This window comes from Balaenoptera physalus (genome assembly GCF_965194825.1).
Source record: "Balaenoptera physalus genome assembly, chromosome: 15".
In the NCBI taxonomy this organism is placed as follows: domain Eukaryota; kingdom Metazoa; phylum Chordata; class Mammalia; order Artiodactyla; family Balaenopteridae; genus Balaenoptera; species Balaenoptera physalus.
Window position 1 is genome coordinate 33,640,896 of NC_138894.1, and position 23,217 is coordinate 33,664,112.

The window sequence follows — 23,217 nt, forward strand, 5'->3', positions numbered from 1 at the left end:
ATGGGTATTGTGGAATGTGCCTAAGGTTATACTATAGCACTGTGTTCTGACTCAGATTCATTCAGATTTATTCCTTCTCTTTCTGTCTCCTGAATTAACTCTTTGTAATTTTGACCTAGGTGTGAGGACACGAAAAGGGTTTTTTCTGTATCTGACGTTTAGTGCTTGTTTTATAGAAGCAATATAGTATAGTTTTTAGAGTATGCACTTTAGCATGTGATTTTTTTTTTTTTCTTAAGTCTTTAATGAATTTGTTACAATATTGCTTCTGTTTTATGTTTTGCACATGCCGGAAAGGTAATAGGCCTTGGCCCCTGGGCCTGGACTTCGTCTCTTGTGCTGTCTCCTGTCCCTGTTGCCGCCGCGCGCTGGCCCGTCCGCGCTGTGTCAGGGCGTATTGGTCGTCTCGCGGCTCAGTTCACAGTAGCTGAAAGGGACAGTGTGTTATGTTCTGATTTCTCCCCATCGTTTTCAAAGGGAGGCTCTGGCCATTGCTCCTCGGGTAAAATGCAGAGGGAGTGCTTTTTAAGATGGGACTGTCAGTGTTGGGGACACTCCTCAATTACCAAAACGGAATCCCCTTCAGTTCCTCCAGCTGTGTTGTTTTGGCACAGAAAATGTGAGTAATAGGAATTTGGAACTAAGTTGGAGTGAAAAAACGCACCGGTCCCGCCGAATTTTCCATCGAAACAGTTGATTTGTGTTGTCTCTAGGAATTCTAAAGGGCGTACCGTTGCTTCCTAACCGGTGTCATGTGGGAGATCTACCTCTGTACGTTCAAATGATTAATGTTGAGACTCTGCTCATGTGTGCAGTAAATCCTTTAATTCCCTAAGACCTTCCTTTCCTCCATCTCATACCCCATTAAGCCCGCTTCAGTTTATCTCCTGAATTTCTCTGGAATCTGTCAGCTCTTCCTCAACATCCTAATACTGAACTTGCCTGTCTGTTGCGATTAGGTCCTAACTAGTGTCCATATATCTTGTTTCCCTCCAATCCATTCTTCACACAAGAAACCTTCAAAGCAAGTTGGAACATTGCTCATAAACATCGCTCACAAACATTGTTTTGAGAATAGAAAACACACACTGGTGGCCTTTAAGACTCTGCGTGCTCTAGAATCCTCTCTGCTTCTCTAGCCCCATCTTGTGCCACGTTTGCCCTCACTTTCTATGCTTCAGATACACTGAATTAACCTTAGTTCTCACTCATCTGACAGAAGTCAGTTGAGAAATTATTTTTCACTGTGATTCCTAGCATTAAGGAATTTGATGATCAGGTTTTGTATGAGGACTAAAACTAAACTGGGAAGTGGAAGAATTGCGTTTCAACTGTTTCAGTCAACACGCATGTATTAATGATACCTAAGTATTGAACACCGGGCTAGGTTTCATGAGGGATACAGAAGTTCTGGCCATCTCTGGTTTTGGGTATCCCTTATTTGTTGAGACCTTTGCGTTGTTTGGTTGCCTTTTGTCTGTTTTCCAGATGGGAAAACAGGAACAAGGGAAGTATAGGTTATTACTAGGTGGGGTTGAACAAGTGGAGCAGCAAACTGCAAAGCAGAAAGAAGAGGGACGTACTATAGAGGGATGTGATTTCCATTTTCAAGGCGCCTGCGTCCTGTGCAGGGAGACAGCCTAACATAAAATGTGCCTAACAAAAGATCTATTGACTTCTTACTAAAAATCTCCAGTTCATATAACCCAGGGGTTTATACCTTCTCCTTTAAAAGTTCTATTCCTGGGACTTCCCTGGTGGTCCAGTGGTGAAGACTCTGCGCTTCCAATGCAGCAGGCGTGGGTTCAATCCCTGGTTGGGGAGCTAAGATCCCACATGCTGCGCAGCCAAAGAAATTTTTTTCAAAAGTTATACTCCTGTGTTGTTGAATTTAGTGGTTTAGATTTTGTTTGAATGTTAAGAAGATTTCAGTTTATTTACCAGGAACAAACAAAACATAATGTAAAAATAGTTTCCCAGAAACGATTTCCATCGTTCTCTTCTTCCCTTTCTCCCGCAGACTGACTGGTGTTTCATCTTGACAAGTTCTCTGAAGTTCTCTGTCATTCCATAGGAAAGCGGTCTGGCTTGGAGGTTGCAATCCCAGGGAATTTTTCATCAGCGGGGAAGTCTCCATCACTACAGAGGAATCAAGGTTGAAGTCAGTCCCGGGTAAGTGAGATGCTCCCCCTAAACACCAACACAGCAGTCGTGTACCTTTCAAGGGGTTCAGGGGCAAGATGGGCAAGGCATTTCTACTAACTCTTCTTAAGGATCATGGACAGTGTGCCCTATGCTACGAGGTAAGCGGTGACTGTTGTAATTCTTACTGGTGATCATTTCATGTCACTGATCCTTGGCTCTCTTTGTATCTCATAGGACTGTTGTAAGTCCAATACAAAATGAGTCTTCTTTTTAAACAACTGAAATGTTTTACAAAGCCTAGCATTCTCATAGAGAGTCCTTTGAATTCTCCCCACTTTCCCGAGAGGCTAAGAACACTTCACACCATGAACTAGGAGAGGGGGTAGAGCCCTTTCTGATGAAATATAGAAACAAAGACAGAGTCTTAGCCTGCTTGCTCTCTGGACAGGATCTCGGACCACAAGGTCTTAAATCCTGGTATAAATGACGGAAGTGAGGACAGTTCAACTGGCACTCTCATAACAAGAGTGCTGAAACACCTTCCAAAGAGACTGTAGCAGTAGACGAGGGAAGGGAGTGCTACAGTGTGGTAGTACAGGGGGAATGCTCGGCTACAGCAGTGAAAAATGTGGTACCTATTGGTGTGCTCTCGGGGTTCTTGTACATGTAGCATAGATGACCTTTACAGTGTCCCTCCCACCTTCCCACCTGCATTAGGTGTTCTGTTTTTTTGTTTTTTTTTTTTTTTTAATTTACGTTTATTGATTGATTGATTGATTGAACTTATTTATTCTACGTATTTATTTTTTTGGCTGCACTGGGTCCTCATTGGTGTGCACGGGCTTTCTCTAGTTGCGGCTAGCGGGGTCTACTCTTGGTTGCGGTGTGCGGGCTTCTCATCGCGGTGGCCTCTCTTGTTGCGGAGCATGGGCTGTAGGCGCGTGGGCTTCGGTAGTTGCGGGTCACGGGCTCTGGAATGCAGGCTCAGTCGTTGTGGCACATGCGCTTAGTTGCTGCACGGCATGTGGGATCTTCGCAGACCGGGGCTCGAAGCCGTGTCCCCTGCATTGGCAGGCGCCACCAGGGAAGCCCTAGCTGTTCTTACATAGAGTCTAAAAACAGAGAGCACTGAGAGAAGGTAGTGGTTATTAAAGGCTCAGGATCTAAATTCTACCTGTCTCTACACCCCTTCCCAGCTGTCGATTTGACCCCGTTTGTGAATGCCGACCTCATTCTTCAACTTTCTCTGCCGTTTGTATACTCACCTTGAAAACTTGTTTCTGTGATGCGTTGAGCAGACACAGGGTGGCAGATTGCAGAGGTGGAAGCTGGTGGTCGGATATTTGTGGGCTGAATCTCCTTCAGTCCCATTCCCATTTCTGGTTGCGCAGAGGCCCTACTTCCTGTGTATGACGCGGAGCCATAGGATTGCGGGCAGGAGCCAAGTTCTCCATACAGTGAAGACCCCAGTGTGCCTTGGTTATAGTAATATACCTGGCTTCCTTCCTGGTAGGGAAGTGACAGGCGGCTATGCCCCTGATTTGGAATCTGAGATGGTGCTCCCTGAGCAAGCCTGGCAGAAAGTGATGGATATAGAGGGACCATGTTATTGGCGTCTGAAGTTTTATCATACTGGGCTGCCATAAACATGGAGGAAGCAGCTGGGTGCCGGTCAGTGAGTGCCAGAGTAAAGTCTCCGAGTGAAGAGGAATTCTTTTCAGTGCTTCCTGTGATGTCCCACTCAAGAACACCTGGATAGGAAGGAGCTGAAGTGGAGATCTGGCTGTGGTCAGTAACTCCAGATAACATAGTCGTGCTGGAATGTTGGTAAAGGTAGGCACTACCCATGAGTGTCTGGAAAGAGGTACCGGTAGCCGATGCCGAACTGACGGCAGGGGCAGAGACTCTGGAGAAGTTGCAGACACTTCGTGTTAGGGAAGTTGCATTGCTCACCACAGGAAGAGAATGCTGCAGAGAATTTAGAGTTCCAAGTAGAGATGGATTTTGGAAATTTTCTGTAAGAACAAGAGGGTCATGAAAAACTCAGGGAGGTTGAGAAATTCTCACTACGTTTGAGGAACAGCATTATCTTAAGGTTCTTGCTCTCAGGACACCTCTACTATCGACCCTTCCTGAGAAACCCAAAATCAGACAGTTAATGATGGCTGTAAGGACTGAGCAGTTTTCCACTCTTCTGTATTAACTGCCTGTGCTCCCATCTTGGGCACAGATGGGCAGAAGAGCCAAGTGGTATGGTTCAGACATTGTTCTCTAGGCTGGAAGCAACCTTCTCCCTGCCCTGTCTTTCCCTTCAGCCTGCACTCGTATTGACTTCTATGCTATTTCCTAGACTGGAAGCATTTTAGAACTAGGAGGCCCTTAGAGAACTTTCTCTTTTTTCAGTCTCATTTCACGAGTAAGGAAACTGAGGCTCAGAGAGGTCGGGTTGACTTGTTCAAGTTCTCTCATTATGTTAGTGTCATTACCAGGTTTCAGAACCTAAGTATCCTGACTTCCTTGCCAGGACTCCACTCTGAGCATGATAGTGCCAGAAAGCAGGAGAAATAGAACTTATAATATAAGCATTTTTTTTGTCCATTAGAAAACAGTACGGCCATTACCATTGTCATCTTCAGTGTCTCCCTTTGCTTGTGCAGTTCCCACGCTATTACCTAGAGTTGACGTATAGCTCAGTCCAACTGGTGAACTGAAAGAGTCATTTTTGCCCTCTTCAAGCCTGGTTTCTCATCCTACCTCAAAATGATTACCCGAAAGTGGATTTCTTAAGTGCTTTTGGAAAGAGAAAAGTTATCTGATTACTTCAGATTACTCATCTATAAAGTGGTTATAACACCACCACCAATAATAATAGCAGTAATAATTAATAGATGAATAAGCTGATCTATTGCGTATGATTTATATGGAGGAAGATACAATAAGTTCTAGAAAGACAAAGAAAAATCATGAAAAACATGTTACGTAACGAAAAAGAAATCCATAGATATTAATGAAAACTGGGGTATGTGGGCAAGTATCAAAGCCTAATGAATTTACTAACAAATGACATTCTGTACCATACATGCAATATTATGAAAGTGAATTTTGCCCACTCTATTTTAGTGAATACTATTAACCAAAAAACACGATGGAGGTGATAGAGGTGAATGAATTCCTAGCCAATGCATACAGACAGAGACGATAAATCAGTAAAAAATGCACAACAAGCAACAGAATGCAACAAATGTGAATGTATAGGTAGCCACAACATATATAGACAAGTATTTCAATGAAAACCGGTACAAAGCAGACAGCAAAATAGTAAGTGTAAAAGAGTTTCATTATTGTGCTCATTCATATTTTTACCCAGCAAGTAACAGGTATTAAGCCTAGGAGAAATATATCTTTCCATGAATATAACTCATATAATAAGCAGAAAGGAAGCTTAAAAAGTATCAAGAAGGTTTTTGTATTCATCCTAGAACTTAGAATCATCTTCCACATCCAAGAAGATGACATCCCAAGACCTCAAAAAACCATCATCCCTAGAATCCAATTAAAAAAGATTTTCAAATGTAAGAAAATCCAAAGGACTCCACAACATTGTTTTAGATAAATGTGGATGTTTGTGTTTTCTTTTTTTCTTTTGCCGCGCCGCGTGGCCCTGGCCGTGAAAGCACCGAGTCCTAAGCGCTGGACCGCCAGGGAATTCCCTAAATGGGGAATTAGAGATGTGGGGCTTGACTTTTTCTTTTTCTTCTCCGGTAGCTAAGATCTACAAGCGAACGATGGCTGTTGATCAATGTGCTCTCTGTGTTAGGAAGGAAATAACTGTAAAAATTGAAAAGCAACCTTGCCTTAGAAGCTACATATCACACAAAGGAAATAGTCCTTCTGATTCAATGTAGAAGATATCATTTAAAATGTTTAATTGGTCAAATGTCTACCTAGTTTAAAAATTAGAAAGAATAGAACACTGAAAAGCAGCCCCCTAGATAACCACTTTGGTTTCTGGTTTCTAGGAAGCATCATTTCTAAAACATACTTCTAAAATGTTTCTATTCCAAACTGTCAAGTGCCAGCTGTATTCAGAGAGGCAATAAAAGAAAGAAAACGGAGTATGACTTTTCTGATAGGCTGCCCTTCCTGGTGATCCCCTGTTCTGGCCTTACTTTCCTTCTTAGTCTGTTAATGTAAGGATTTGCTACCATCAGCTTTGTTTTGCCCTGCTCTGAGCAGATTTCCCTCTGTGCTGTTTCTGCTTTAATTTAAAATCTTTGGCTCCCATCAACATTCCATGGCAAACTGCCTCTTTCTTGAGAGCTCCTCTATGCTTTCCCTCTTCATTCTTATATTTTTTTCCCATCTCTTGGTTCCTGTTGGCCTGTGCTAATGAAAACAATCCTAAACTTGCTTACGTTTGACTCTGTGCCTCCCTATATAGCCCAGTACTCTCCATCCTCTCTCCCTAGTCTCTCTTTTCAACTAGTCGAAATACTAGTGGAGGGAGACCATTGGAGATGAAACATCTTGGTATATATCGCTAGTTTTCTGTGTCACCTGGCTTTTCTATGTTTCTGTTGAAACACTCTTTTGAGAAGTCTCTGATTTCATTTTCTACATGGGTACCCTTTAAGGCTGAATATTGGAAAAGAAGGGGATCAGAGTGATCAACCCAATGTGGTATCCTAACGTAACAGATAAGGAAAGCAGCAGGCTTTGTGAGGCAGTCAGTGATTTGTCCAAAGTCACACAGACAGTAAACGTCAAAGTCAAAACTGAAATTAGGTCTCCAGACTTGTAGTTCAATACTTTCCCTCATTATTCCACGCTATTTTGAATCTCCTCCTCAATTTAGGGGCAAAAGAAATCGAACGCAAAACTTTCCAAAGTTTCTTTTCTTACCTGACATGGTCAGAGAAGAGGAGACATCAACTGCAGGTACAAGGGATGAGGAGACAACACTAGAGGATGTCTGAGTGGCTGCAGCTGAACGGCGCACGTGTCCAGTACAAAGGTCACTGGTTACTGGTCCAAACGGCTCCACGGAAACCCCAAGACCTCTACCAAGTGGTAGTAGGTTTGGTAGGAGAGTGATGTCACAAAGCAGGCAGTTGAAAGGTATGAGCTAGCCAATAGGGAGGTCCGATCCCCAACAGGAGGGCGGGCTTGGGTGAAGAGAGCGTAGGAGAGCTAAAACAACCCCTCAATTTCTGAGCTCTGGGGAGGAAATCCTAGAAGACAGATTTACCTCCCCCAGGCTCTTCCATTAGGGAAATCATTGCAACATTTCTTACAGACGTTCATTAATATAATTAACTAACAGTTACTTATATTCTACAGAGTATTCTATTTTATGTATCATATACTTAGAGCTATATAGATCTTATTTAACTAGTATCCTTAGGAAGGAAAGAGCCATGTAGTTTGAACTATTACAGTTGTAACTTGGTTAAAGAGCAGGGTGAAGTTTGTTGAGTGTACCCTGTGGAGAATGTTGTGGTCCAAGGCTCTTCTCTTTTAGTTTCTTCTCCTTGACTCCTACCTTCCTTGGGCTGGGCTAGGCTGGGGGCCAGGTTGGACTTGCGACTTAACATTTCTCTTCCGCTTTCTTTTTTTTTTTTTCTTCCATTATGGGCATTGCTTCTAGGACAAGCCTTGGTCTTGCATTGGATGTTCCTTCCTGTCAACTTCCAGCAGCAGGAGTCTTCTTTTCAGTGCTTGATGCTTCACGAAATAGACTCTGCCCATTGGCAGCAAATACCAGAGAGCTAGGAGACAGAGCTGGTTGCAGACCTTTCCTCTTCCAGCCTTTGGTTGCAATTGTTTTGCCCATGATTTGCTAGCTCTAGTTCCTTGGGCCACACAGGTATCCTGCCATCCAGCTCTTTTTATATGTGAGAGACATTCTGAACACTGTCCCTCTTTCTTTGCACAGAAGTATATACAGTGTGGCAGTTACCGTAATCTCCTCCCCCTTGCAAACAGCCCCTCTAGAATCTCGGACCTCTAGGACTCTCTGTCTTGCATGCTTGGGTGCAAGGCCAAGCACAATGAAGAGGAGAATAATTAGAGAAAGAGGAGGACATTGGTGGAGAACTGGGAGCAGGTAAGGTGAAAGGGCACCGGAGAAAAGAGATGCATGTAGGTTTTTTGGTTTCTGTGGGAAACAAGTTGACACACTTGGGCCTCATTTTGTATTAACAGAACAGAGAGTTGTAGATATAAGTAGCTAGATCGTGCAGCAACTGCCATGAAGTCTGTACACCGAAGAGAACAGTCTCACATCTAGTTTTCATTTTGTTTTATGTCATATTACCTTATTTATAGCATTCACTGGTATGTTTGTAGAACGCAGATGTTTTCAAATGCTCTGGTTTTGTCTACATGGTTATTTCCTTGTCCTATTTGTAAGGAATCCAACATTGTAAGACATATTGCATGTTTTTCTCTTGACGATTGTTTACCTTGAAGCGTCATGAGCTAACTTGAGCTGTTGGATTTTGTGGAGAAACTTTAAAAAGGGTCTGTGAAAAAGGCATTGTGGTGAGTCGCATTATGCACCCGAGCGTAAGGAGCAGATATCTGCCACCAGCCCAGCTTGGCCTGGATTGCCTCTGTGTTAGTTCCCCTGGTTAGTGCTTTTCTCCCTAACCACTCTTGTGACTGTGATAATGTGAGTTAAGGGCTGAGTTGCTAGTGATTTATGTGTGAGGTAGGCTGGTTTGAGGGAGGAAATCTATGGACCTAGTCATTTTCCTTGGTGGTAAGCTTTCAGGGGTGCAAAGATCGATCTTCCTGGGGACTTTTCTGGTACCAGGAAGATATCGCATAGATGGGACCTCCAAAGACACACATTTAATTTTTAGGCCTGTTGTTCCTATTATGAGATGTGAGTTTCTTCACTGATGGGGATGCTGCTTATCTGAGAAAAAACTGTGAAAGGTGGTGTAGTATAGAGGTGTGGCTTAAGCTTTTAAGTTTTCTTCAAGGTTTTTCCCCTAAGCTTCATCCTTCAGACGGCCTACTTACATGAGACTAGTATGTGATGTCAGGCTAACAACTTCCTAAATACCTGCAAGCCAGATCAGTGTCTCTTTTCTCTATATTCCCATGGAAATCAAGGGTCCCGCCGAATTTTCCATCGAAACAGTTGATTTGTGCTGTCTCTAGGAATTCTACAGGGCGTACCGTTGCTTCCTAACCGGTGTCATTTGGGAGATCCACCTCTGTACGTTCAAATGATTAATTTTGAGACTCTGCTCATGTGTGCAGTAAACCCTTTAATTCCCTAAGACCTTCCTTTCCTCCATCTCATACCCCATTAAGCCCGCTTCAGTTTATCTCCTGAATTTCTTTGGAATCTGTCAGCTCTCCCTCAACATCCTAATACTGAACTTGCCTGTCTGTTGCGATTAGGTCCTAACTAGTGTCCATATATCTTGTTTCCCTCCAATCCATTCTTCACACAAGAAAGCTTCAAAGCAAGTTGGAACATTGCTCATAAACATCGCTCACAAACATTGTTTTGAGAATAGAAAACACACTGGTGGCCTTTAAGACTCTGCGTGCTCTAGAATCCTCTCTGCTTCTCTAGCCCCATCTTGTGCCACGTTTGCCCTCACTTTCTATGCTTCAGATACACTGAATTAACCTTAGTTCTCACTCATCTGACAGAAGTCAGTTGAGAAATTATTTTTCACTGTGATTCCTAGCATTAAGGAATTTGATGATCAGGTTTTGTATGAGGACTAAAACTAAACTGGGAAGTGGAAGAATTGCGTTTCAACTGTTTCAGTCAACACGCATGTATTAATGATACCTAAGTATTGAACACCGGGCTAGGTTTCATGAGGGATACAGAAGTTCTGGCCATCTCTGGTTTTGGGTATCCCTTATTTGTTGAGACCTTTGCGTTGTTTGGTTGCCTTTTGTCTGTTTTCCAGATGGGAAAACAGGAACAAGGGAAGTATAGGTTATTACTAGGTGGGGTTGAACAAGTGGAGCAGCAAACTGCAAAGCAGAAAGAAGAGGGACGTACTATAGAGGGATGTGATTTCCATTTTCAAGGCGCCTGCGTCCTGTGCAGGGAGACAGCCTAACATAAAATGTGCCTAACAAAAGATCTATTGACTTCTTACTAAAAATCTCCAGTTCATATAACCCAGGGGTTTATACCTTCTCCTTTAAAAGTTCTATTCCTGGGACTTCCCTGGTGGTCCAGTGGTGAAGACTCTGCGCTTCCAATGCAGCAGGCGTGGGTTCAATCCCTGGTTGGGGAGCTAAGATCCCACATGCTGCGCAGCCAAAGAAATTTTTTTCAAAAGTTATACTCCTGTGTTGTTGAATTTAGTGGTTTAGATTTTGTTTGAATGTTAAGAAGATTTCAGTTTATTTACCAGGAACAAACAAAACATAATGTAAAAATAGTTTCCCAGAAACGATTTCCATCGTTCTCTTCTTCCCTTTCTCCCGCAGACTGACTGGTGTTTCATCTTGACAAGTTCTCTGAAGTTCTCTGTCATTCCATAGGAAAGCGGTCTGGCTTGGAGGTTGCAACCCCAGGGAATTTTTCATCAGCGGGGAAGTCTCCATCACTACAGAGGAATCAAGGTTGAAGTCAGTCCCTGGTAAGTGAGATGCTCCCCCTAAACACCAACACAGCAGTCGTGTACCTTTCAAGGGGTTCAGGGGCAAGATGGGCAAGGCATTTCTACTAACTCTTCTTAAGGATCATGGACAGTGTGCCCTATGCTACGAGGTAAGCGGTGACTGTTGTAATTCTTACTGGTGATCATTTCATGTCACTGATCCTTGGCTCTCTTTGTATCTCATAGGACTGTTGTTAAGTCCAATACAAAATGAGTCTTCTTTTTAAAAAACTGAAATGTTTTACAAAGCCTAGCATTCTCATAGAGAGTCCTTTGAATTCTCCCCACTTTCCCGAGAGGCTAAGAACACTTCACACCATGAACTAGGAGAGGGGGTAGAGCCCTTTCTGATGAAATATAGAAACAAAGACAGAGTCTTAGCCTGCTTGCTCTCTGGACAGGATCTCGGACCACAAGGTCTTAAATCCTGGTATAAATGACGGAAGTGAGGACAGTTCAACTGGCACTCTCATAACAAGAGTTCTGAAACACCTTCCAAAGAGACTGTAGCAGTAGACGAGGGAAGGGAGTGCTACAGTGTGGTAGTACAGGGGGAATGCTCGGCTACAGCAGTGAAAAATGTGGTACCTATTGGTGTGCTCTCGGGGTTCTTGTACATGTAGCATAGATGACCTTTACAGTGTCCCTCCCACCTTCCCACCTGCATTAGGTGTTCTGTTTATTTGTTTTTTTTTTTTTTTTAATTTACGTTTATTGATTGATTGATTGATTGAACTTATTTATTCTACGTATTTATTTTTTTGGCTGCACTGGGTCCTCATTGGTGTGCACGGGCTTTCTCTAGTTGCGGCTAGCGGGGTCTACTCTTGGTTGCGGTGTGCGGGCTTCTCATCGCGGTGGCCTCTCTTGTTGCGGAGCATGGGCTGTAGGCGCGTGGGCTTCGGTAGTTGCGGCTCACGGGCTCTGGAATGCAGGCTCAGTCGTTGTGGCACATGCGCTTAGTTGCTGCACGGCATGTGGGATCTTCGCAGACCGGGGCTCGAAGCCGTGTCCCCTGCATTGGCAGGCGCCACCAGGGAAGCCCTAGCTGTTTTTATATAGAGTCTAAAAACAGAGAGCACTGAGAGAAGGTAGTGGTTATTAAAGGCTCAGGATCTAAATTCTACCTGTCTCTACACCCCTTCCCAGCTGTCGATTTGACCCCGTTTGTGAATGCCGACCTCATTCTTCAACTTTCTCTGCCGTTTGTATACTCACCTTGAAAACTTGTTTCTGTGATGCGTTGAGCAGACACAGGGTGGCAGATTGCAGAGGTGGAAGCTGGTGGTCGGATATTTGCGGGCTGAATCTCCTTCAGTCCCATTCCCATTTCTGGTTGCGCAGAGGCCCTACTTCCTGTGTATGACGCGGAGCCATAGGATTGCGGGCAGGAGCCAAGTTCTCCATACAGTGAAGACCCCAGTGTGCCTTGGTTATAGTAATATACCTGGCTTCCTTCCTGGTAGGGAAGTGACAGGCGGCTATGCCCCTGATTTGTTCGTGGGCCTCCTGATACAGCAGTTCCCTTGGCTCTGGCCCTGTCGTCAGCTGCCCCTAGGAGGACTCTGAGCCCTAGCCACTTCTCTGGTAGATTTGCCTATTCCCCCACTATAATCACACCTGAATAAGGCAACTCAAACCTTTCAGAGATGTGTCGTGAACCTCTTGTTTTCTGAAATACCTATCTGGTGGTTGTGAGACTTAAGGCCAACCTCCCCGAGAGACTTTGTTTCTATTTCTCCTAGTAAACCTAGACTCATCTCCTGTCACCTTCAACTCTACTCCAATTGTGTTCTTTCAACCCAGACCCCTGACCCTGCTTTTTACTTCTGCCATTTCATCCTCACTCCTGCTTCCTTTCCTAAATCCATACGTCTCTTTTGGCCTTCCTAGCCCTGGGCCAAGTTCCTTCCTCTTTCCTCAGTTTTTACCCCTTTCCTTCATTCTCCCATCCAACTTTCAGGCCTTCCTTTCTCACGCCCCAGTTAGCAGCATCTCAAAATTCGAAAGGTTTATTACTCATCTATTAATTCTATTCCATTTACTTATTCGGTTCTATACCTATCTTACCTATGTATGGAAGAACCGCTGGTAGCCAAGGTGGCAGCAAGAATCCTAGCAGCTGTCACCTGACGTATCCGTAGTAGTCAGCAATTTCCATTTCTTTGTCCCTCTGGGTGAAAAATTGCAGCTTCCCCGAAGAGGTGTATCTGGCAGCATTCTCCCGTTGTTGTTGAGCCCGCCTCTTCATGGCCTCTCGCTCTGGCCTCTGCTCTTGTTCGATGGGCTTTGACATGACTGGCTCAGGCACGTTGGGTTCCCTCCATGGAACTCGTTGCTTGCTGAAGTCTTGGAGTAGAAGTTGGGTTTGGAGCTTGGGTGGGGACTGGCGCTTAGTCACAGCAGGGGGAACAGGCTCGCGCTGGAGAGAAGCGCCAGATGAAGTTTTGTAGGGTGCAGGCCTAGGAGCAGCAGGCTGAGGGACACGAGGCTGGGTATGGTTGGTCCAAGCCGGTTGGGTTGGGTTGGCCACAGTTGGCTGAGCTGGTTTGGCGGGACCTGGCAAAGAGGCAGGAGCTGGCTGGGATGAATTGACTGCAGCAGGTTGAGCTGAGTCAGTAGAACCAGGCTGGGCACGGTAAGCCACAGCAGGCCGATGTGAGGCCAGAGACTGTGGCCTCCGAGGAGCGGGTCGAGCTTGAGGCTTGTCCCAGGCAGAAAAAGGCAGAGGTATCAACTTGACCTTCCCAGGAGGAGGCCGCTCACACTGGGATGGAGATGGACACTCTGTTTCAGCACTGCTGTCTGCTTTCTGGGCTTGGACTTGCGTTTTCTCAGGCCTCTTACCCTCACGTGGGGTATGCCGCCGTGGCTGGATCGCTGGGGGTGGCTGGGGGTCTTTGGGGTTGCTTGAATTTCCCAAGAGCCGACAGGAAGAGAGCCCAGTTTTCGTCTCATTCTTCTTCCCCAGCGCATGAAGAACCTTCACAGACTCCAGCATGCGCACGCCAAGGGAGGTTCGAGGCTTTTGAAAGCTCTCTTGGCGAAGCTCAGTTTGGTGTTCCTTTCGCTTCGTGTTGGGGATTGCTGGCTTGTCTTCTGCCTTGACTTTGTTCCCTGACTGCTTGTTCTCTTCAGCCTTGTTTCTTCCTCTGGTCCTTTTGGTCTTTTCCTGCCCATGGCTCTCAGTTTTGCTGATCTTTCCGGATGCAGCTTTCTGAGGTTTGCCTTGAGAGTGCTTGGCCGTGTTCGCAGGAGCCCTGTCACTGACTGCAGCAGTGCATATAACCGCTTCTCCCCCTAACAGGCACTCTGGATCCTTTGGCTGGATTTTGGCCTTGGGAGCACCACCGATAGGCTCAGAGGCTTTCTGTTTGTTCTTCCTGGGTTGATCAGAGGGAACCTTTACGACACTTGGCTTTTCCTGCACCTGATTCACCTTAATGGCTCTGGTGTCTTCAGCTTTGATCACGTTGGGACCTTGGGATCGATCAAGATCTTTCCAAGAATTAAAGAGCTGGGGAAGGTGAATATCCTCCGCCAGTGTAGTAATGTCTGCAAGACCACTGCTAGGTTCAGTCCCATTTTCAAGTGTCCCTAGGTCCTGACGACTCAGGCTGTTCTCTCCCAGATCAGCATTTTCAGAACCAGGCTGCTCCTCTTGGCTGAGGGGATCGGTGCAGGCCAGCGGCTGGGGAATATCAGGGATTCCTAAAGGGAGTAGTGGAGGATCTTGGTTTTCTATTGGGATCTGGTAGGCCTCCAGAGGCTTTGACAGCTTGGTTTTGATATCCTCCACGTTCTTACTCTCTGTTTGTCCCTGGCTTGGAGCTGGAGGCAGGGCCAGGAGACGCCTGGCACTCTGGACTGGAGCTGTCACTGAAATGTCCCCAAGTTCAGATGGTGGGTTACTCTCAAGTATGTGACTGTTTCTGCTACTGCAGGACTTGGGGAGTTCTTGAGTTTGTGTCACACAAAACGTCTGGCTTGGAGGTTGCAATCCCAGGGAATTTTTCATCACCAGGGAAGTCTCCATCACTACAAAGGGATCAAGGGAGAAGTCAGTCCCTGGTAAATGAGATGCTCCCCCTAAACACCAACACAGCAGTCGTGTACCTTTCAAGGGGTTCAGGGGCAAGATGGGCAAGGCATTTCTACTAACTCTTCTTAAGGATCATGGACAGTGCGCCCTATGCTACGAGGTAAGCGGTGACTGTTGTAATGCTTAACTGGTGATCATTTCATGTCACTGATCCTTGGCTCTCTTTGTATCTCATAGGACTGTTGTAAGTCCAATACAAAATGAGTCTTCTTTTTAAACAACTGAAATGTTTTACAAAGCCTAGCATTCTCATATAGAGTCCTTTCAATTCTCCCCACTTTCCCGAGAGGCTAAGAACACTTCACACCATGAACTAGGAGAGGGGGTAGAGCCCTTTCTGATGAAATACAGAAACAAAGACAGAGTCTTAGCCTGCTTGCTCTCTGGACAGGATCTCGGACCACAAGGTCTTAAATCCTGGTATAAATGACGGAAGTGAGGACACTTCAACTGGCACTCTCATAACAAGAGTTCTGAGACACCTTCCAAAGAGACTGTAGCAGTAGACGAGGGAAGGGAGTGCTACAGTGTGGTAGTACAGGGGGAATGCTCGGCTACAGCAGTGAAAAATGTGGTACCTATTGGTGTGCTCTCGGGGTTCTTGTACATGTAGCATAGATGACCTTTACAGTGTCCCTGCCACCTTCCCACCTGCATTAGGTGTTCTTTTTGTTTTTGTGTTTTTTTGTTTTTTTTTAATTTACGTTTATTTATTGATTGATTGTTTGAACTTATTTATTCTACGTATTTATTTTTTTGGCTGCACAGGGTCCTCATTGCTGTGCACGGGCTTTCTCTAGTTGCGGCTAGCGGGGTCTACTCTTGGTTGCGGTGTGCGGGCTTCTCTTGTTGCGGAGCATGCGCTCTAGGCGCGTGGGCTTCGGTAGTTGCGGCTCACGGGCTCTAGAATGCAGGCTCAGTCGTTGTGGCACATGGGCTTAGTTGCTCCACGGCATGTGGGATCTCCCCAGACCAGGGCTCGAACCCGTGTCCCCCGCATTGCATTGGCAGGCGGATTCTTAACCACGGCGCCACCAGGGAAGCCCTAGGTGTTCTTACATAGAGTCTAAAAACAGAGGGCACTGAGCGAAGGTAGTGGTTACTAAAGGCTCAGGATCTAAATTCTACCTGTCTCTACACCCCTTCCCAGCTGTCGATTTGACCCCATTTGTGAATGCCGACCTCATTCTTCAACTTTCTCTGCCGTTTGTATACTCACCTTGAAAACTTGTTTCTGTGATGCGTTGAGCAGACACAGGGTGGCAGATTGCAGAGGTGGAAGCTGGTGGTCGGATATTTGTGGGCTGAATCTCCTTCAGTCCCATTCCCATTTCTGGTTGCGCAGAGGCCCTACTTCCTGTGTATGACGCGGAGCCATAGGATTGCGGGCAGGAGCCAAGTTCTCCATACAGTGAAGACCCCAGTGTGCCTTGGTTATAGTAATATACCTGGCTTCCTTCCTGGTAGGGAAGTGACAGGCGGCTATGCCCCTGATTTGGAATCTGAGATGGTGCTCCCTGAGCAAGCCTGGCAGAAAGTGATGGATATAGAGGGACCATGTTATTGGCGTCTGAAGTTTTATCATACTGGGCTGCCATAAACATGGAGGAAGCAGCTGGGTGCCGGTCAGTGAGTGCCAGAGTAAAGTCTCCGAGTGAAGAGGAATTCTTTTCAGTGCTTCCTGTGATGTCCCACTCAAGAACACCTGGATAGGAAGGAGCTGAAGTGGAGATCTGGCTGTGGTCAGTAACTCCAGATAACATAGTCGTGCTGGAATGTTGGTAAAGGTAGGCACTACCCATGAGTGTCTGGAAAGAGGTACCGGTAGCCGATGCCGAACTGACGGCAGGGGCAGAGACTCTGGAGAAGTTGCAGACACTTCGTGTTAGGGAAGTTGCATTGCTCACCACAGGAAGAGAATGCTGCAGAGAATTTAGAGTTCCAAGTAGAGATGGATTTTGGAAATTTTCTGTAAGAACAAGAGGGTCATGAAAAACTCAGGGAGGTTGAGAAATTCTCACTACGTTTGAGGAACAGCATTATCTTAAGGTTCTTGCTCTCAGGACACCTCTACTATCGACCCTTCCTGAGAAACCCAAAATCAGACAGTTAATGATGGCTGTAAGGACTGAGCAGTTTTCCACTCTTCTGTATTAACTGCCTGTGCTCCCATCTTGGGCACAGATGGGCAGAAGAGCCAAGTGGTATGGTTCAGACATTGTTCTCTAGGCTGGAAGCAACCTTCTCCCTGCCCTGTCTTTCCCTTCAGCCTGCACTCGTATTGACTTCTATGCTATTTCCTAGACTGGAAGCATTTTAGAACTAGGAGGCCCTTAGAGAACTTTCTCTTTTTTCAGTCTCATTTCACGAGTAAGGAAACTGAGGCTCAGAGAGGTCGGGTTGACTTGTTCAAGTTCTCTCATTATGTTAGTGTCATTACCAGGTTTCAGAACCTAAGTATCCTGACTTCCTTGCCAGGACTCCACTCTGAGCATGATAGTGCCAGAAAGCAGGAGAAATAGAACTTATAATATAAGCATTTTTTTTGTCCATTAGAAAACAGTACGGCCATTACCATTGTCATCTTCAGTGTCTCCCTTTGCTTGTGCAGTTCCCACGCTATTACCTAGAGTTGACGTATAGCTCAGTCCAACTGGTGAACTGAAAGAGTCATTTTTGCCCTCTTCAAGCCTGGTTTCTCATCCTACCTCAAAATGATTACCCGAAAGTGGATTTCTTAAGTGCTTTTGGAAAGAGAAAAGTTATCTGATTACTTCAGATTACTCATCTATAAAGTGGTTATAACACCACCACCAATAATAATAGCAGTAATAATTAATAGATGAATAAGCTGATCTATTGCGTATGATTTATATGGAGGAAGATACAATAAGTTCTAGAAAGACAAAGAAAAATCATGAAAAACATGTTACGTAACGAAAAAGAAATCCATAGATATTAATGAAAACTGGGGTATGTGGGCAAGTATCAAAGCCTAATGAATTTACTAACAAATGACATTCTGTACCATACATGCAATATTATGAAAGTGAATTTTGCCCACTCTATTTTAGTGAATACTATTAACCAAAAAACACGATGGAGGTGATAGAGGTGAATGAATTCCTAGCCAATGCATACAGACAGAGACGATAAATCAGTAAAAAATGCACAACAAGCAACAGAATGCAACAAATGTGAATGTATAGGTAGCCACAACATATATAGACAAGTATTTCAATGAAAACCGGTACAAAGCAGACAGCAAAATAGTAAGTGTAAAAGAGTTTCATTATTGTGCTCATTCATATTTTTACCCAGCAAGTAACAGGTATTAAGCCTAGGAGAAATATATCTTTCCATGAATATAACTCATATAATAAGCAGAAAGGAAGCTTAAAAAGTATCAAGAAGGTTTTTGTATTTATCCTAGAACTTAGAATCATCTTCCACATCCAAGAAGATGACATCCCAAGACCTCAAAAAACCATCATCCCTAGAATCCAATTAAAAAAGATTTTCAAATGTAAGAAAATCCAAAGGACTCCACAACATTGTTTTAGATAAATGTGGATGTTTGTGTTTTCTTTTTTTCTTTTGCCGCGCCGCGTGGCCCTGGCCGTGAAAGCACCGAGTCCTAAGCGCTGGACCGCCAGGGAATTCCCTAAATGGGGAATTAGAGATGTGGGGCTTGACTTTTTCTTTTTCTTCTCCGGTAGCTAAGATCTACAAGCGAACGATGGCTGTTGATCAATGTGCTCTCTGTGTTAGGAAGGAAATAACTGTAAAAATGAAAAGCAACCTTGCCTTAGAAGCTACATATCACACAAAGGAAATAGTCCTTCTGATTCAATGTAGAAGATATCATTTAAAATGTTTAATTGGTCAAATGTCTACCTAGTTTAAAAATTAGAAAGAATAGAACACTGAAAAGCAGCCCCCTAGATAACCACTTTGGTTTCTGGTTTCTAGGAAGCATCATTTCTAAAACATACTTCTAAAATGTTTCTATTCCAAACTGTCAAGTGCCAGCTGTATTCAGAGAGGCAATAAAAGAAAGAAAACGGAGTATGACTTTTCTGATAGGCTGCCTTTCCTGGTGATCCCCTGTTCTGGCCTTACTTTCCTTCTTAGTCTGTTAATGTAAGGATTTGCTACCATCAGCTTTGTTTTGCCCTGCTCTGAGTAGATTTCCCTCTGTGCTGTTTCTGCTTTAATTTAAAATCTTTGGCTCCCATCAACATTCCATGGCAAACTGCCTCTTTCTTGAGAGCTCCTCTATGCTTTCCCTCTTCATTCTTATATTTTTTTCCCATCTCTTGGTTCCTGTTGGCCTGTGCTAATGAAAACAATCCTAAACTTGCTTACGTTTGACTCTGTGCCTCCCTATATAGCCCAGTACTCTCCATCCTCTCTCCCTATTCTCTCTTTTCAACTAGTCGAAATACTAGTGGAGGGAGACCATTGGAGATGAAACATCTTGGTATATATCGCTAGTTTTCTGTGTCACCTGGCTTTTCTATGTTTCTGTTGAAACACTCTTTTGAGAAGTCTCTGATTTCATTTTCTACATGGGTACCCTTTAAGGCTCAATATTGGAAAAGAAGGGGATCAGAGTGATCAACCCAATGTGGTATCCTAACGTAACAGATAAGGAAAGCAGCAGGCTTTGTGAGGCAGTCAGTGATTTGTCCAAAGTCACACAGACAGTAAACGTCAAAGTCAAAACTGAAATTAGGTCTCCAGACTTGTAGTTCAATACTTTCCCTCATTATTCCACGCTATTTTGAATCTCCTCCTCAATTTAGGGGCACAAGAAATCGAACGCAAAACTTTCCAAAGTTTCTTTTCTTACCTGACATGGTCAGAGAAGAGGAGACATCAACTGCAGGTACAAGGGATGAGGAGACAACACTAGAGGATGTCTGAGTGGCTGCAGCTGAACGGCGCACGTGTCCAGTACAAAGGTCACTGGTTACTGGTCCAAACGGCTCCACGGAAACCCCAAGACCTCTACCAAGTGGTAGTAGGTTTGGTAGGAGAGTGATGTCACAAAGCAGGCAGTTGAAAGGTATGAGCTAGCCAATAGGGAGGTCCGATCCCCAACAGGAGGGCGGGCTTGGGTGAAGAGAGCGTAGGAGAGCTAAAACAACCCCTCAATTTCTGAGCTCTGGGGAGGAAATCCTAGAAGACAGATTTACCTCCCCCAGGCTCTTCCATTAGGGAAATCATTGCAACATTTCTTACAGACGTTCATTAATATAATTAACTAACAGTTACTTATATTCTACAGAGTATTCTATTTTATGTATCATATACTTAGAGCTATATAGATCTTATTTAACTAGTATCCTTAGGAAGGAAAGAGCCATGTAGTTTGAACTATTACAGTTGTAACTTGGTTAAAGAGCAGGGTGAAGTTTGTTGAGTGTACCCTGTGGAGAATGTTGTGGTCCAAGGCTCTTCTCTTTTAGTTTCTTCTCCTTGACTCCTACCTTCCTTGGGCTGGGCTAGGCTGGGGGCCAGGTTGGACTTGCGACTTAACATTTCTCTTCCGCTTTCTTTTTTTTTTTTTTTCTTCCATTATGGGCATTGCTTCTAGGACAAGCCTTGGTCTTGCATTGGATGTTCCTTCCTGTCAACTTCCAGCAGCAGGAGTCTTCTTTTCAGTGCTTGATGCTTCACGAAATAGACTCTGCCCATTGGCAGCAAATACCAGAGAGCCAGGAGACAGAGCTGGTTGCAGACCTTTCCTCTTCCAGCCTTTGGTTGCAATTGTTTTGCCCATGATTTGCTAGCTCTAGTTCCTTGGGCCACACAGGTATCTTGCCATCCAGCTCTTTTTATATGTGAGAGACATTCTGAACACTGTCCCTCTTTCTTTGCACAGAAGTATATACAGTGTGGCAGTTACCGTAATCTCCTCCCCCTTGCAAACAGCCCCTCTAGAATCTCGGACCTCTAGGACTCTCTGTCTTGCATGCTTGGGTGCAAGGCCAAGCACAATGAAGAGGAGAATAATTAGAGAAAGAGGAGGACATTGGTGGAGAACTGGGAGCAGGTAAGGTGAAAGGGCACCGGAGAAAAGAGATGCATGTAGGTTTTTTGGTTTCTGTGGGAAACAAGTTGACACACTTGGGCCTCATTTTGTATTAACAGAACAGAGAGTTGTAGATATAAGTAGCTAGATCGTGCAGCAACTGCCATGAAGTCTGTACACTGAAGAGAACAGTCTCACATCTAGTTTTCATTTTGTTTTATGTCATATTACCTTATTTATAGCATTCACTGGTATGTTTGTAGAACGCAGATGTTTTCAAATGCTCTGGTTTTGTCTACATGGTTATTTCCTTGTCCTATTTGTAAGGAATCCAACATTGTAAGACATATTGCATGTTTTTCTCTTGACGATTGTTTACCTTGAAGCGTCATGAACTAACTTGAGCTGTTGGATTTTGTGGAGAAACTTTAAAAAGGGTCTGTGAAAAAGGCATTGTGGTGAGTCGCATTATGCACCCGAGCGTAAGGAGCAGATATCTGCCACCAGCCCAGCTTGGCCTGGATTGCCTCTGTGTTAGTTCCCCTGGTTAGTGCTTTTCTCCCTAACCACTCTTGTGACTGTGATAATGTGAGTTAAGGGCTGAGTTGCTAGTGATTTATGTGTGAGGTAGGCTGGTTTGAGGGAGGAAATCTATGGACCTAGTCATTTTCCTTGGTGGTAAGCTTTCAGGGGTGCAAAGATCGATCTTCCTGGGGACTTTTCTGGTACCAGGAAGATATCGCATAGATGGGACCTCCAAAGACACACATTTAATTTTTAGGCCTGTTGTTCCTATTATGGGATGTGAGTTTCTTCACTGATGGGGATGCTGCTTATCTGAGAAGAAACTGTGAAAGGTGGTGTAGTATAGAGGTGTGGCTTAAGCTTTTAAGTTTTCTTCAAGGTTTTTCCCCTAAGCTTCATACTTCAGACGGCCTACTTACATGAGACTAGTATGTGATGTCAGGCTAACAACTTCCTAAATACCTGCAAGCCAGATCAGTGTCTCTTTTCTCTATATTCCCATGGAAATCAAGGGTCCCGCCGAATTTTCCATCGAAACAGTTGATTTGTGCTGTCTCTAGGAATTCTACAGGGCGTACCGTTGCTTCCTAACCGGTGTCATTTGGGAGATCCACCTCTGTACGTTCAAATGATTAATTTTGAGACTCTGCTCATGTGTGCAGTAAACCCTTTAATTCCCTAAGACCTTCCTTTCCTCCATCTCATACCCCATGAAGCCCGCTTCAGTTTATCTCCTGAATTTCTTTGGAATCTGTCAGCTCTCCCTCAACATCCTAATACTGAACTTGCCTGTCTGTTGCGATTAGGTCCTAACTAGTGTCCATATATCTTGTTTCCCTCCCATCCATTCTTCACACAAGAAAGCTTCAAAGCAAGTTGGAACATTGCTCATAAACATCGCTCACAAACATTGTTTTGAGAATAGAAAACACACTGGTGGCCTTTAAGACTCTGCGTGCTCTAGAATCCTCTCTGCTTCTCTAGCCCCATCTTGTGCCACGTTTGCCCTCACTTTCTATGCTTCAGATACACTGAATTAACCTTAGTTCTCACTCATCTGAGAGAAGTCAGTTGAGAAATTATTTTTCACTGTGATTCCTAGCATTAAGGAATTTGATGATCAGGTTTTGTATGAGGACTAAAACTAAACTGGGAAGTGGAAGAATTGCGTTTCAACTGTTTCAGTCAACACGCATGTATTAATGATACCTAAGTATTGAACACCGGGCTAGGTTTCATGAGGGATACAGAAGTTCTGGCCATCTCTGGTTTTGGGTATCCCTTATTTGTTGAGACCTTTGCGTTGTTTGGTTGCCTTTTGTCTGTTTTCCAGATGGGAAAACAGGAACAAGGGAAGTATAGGTTATTACTAGGTGGGGTTGAACAAGTGGAGCAGCAAACTGCAAAGCAGAAAGAAGAGGGACGTACTATAGAGGGATGTGATTTCCATTTTCAAGGCGCCTGCGTCCTGTGCAGGGAGACAGCCTAACATAAAATGTGCCTAACAAAAGATCTATTGACTTCTTACTAAAAATCTCCAGTTCATATAACCCAGGGGTTTATACCTTCTCCTTTAAAAGTTCTATTCCTGGGACTTCCCTGGTGGTCCAGTGGTGAAGACTCTGCGCTTCCAATGCAGCAGGCGTGGGTTCAATCCCTGGTTGGGGAGCTAAGATCCCACATGCTGCGCAGCCAAAGAAATTTTTTTCAAAAGTTATACTCCTGTGTTGTTGAATTTAGTGGTTTAGATTTTGTTT

General features: G+C 44.4%; 2 long non-coding RNA genes across 9 annotated transcripts in view; one reads left to right on the plus strand and one right to left on the minus strand.

The window, feature by feature from the left end:
- The window catches only part of LOC309643390, a 2,123,356-nt gene that overhangs the window by 959,210 nt on the left and 1,140,929 nt on the right, over positions 1–23,217 (minus strand). The gene's annotated exons all lie outside the window — the stretch shown is intronic.
- On the plus strand, positions 14,595–20,982 carry LOC309643936. The gene is made up of 2 exons (XR_014254157.1): positions 14,595–14,864; positions 20,786–20,982. It is a non-coding gene; the product is annotated as an uncharacterized lncRNA (long non-coding RNA).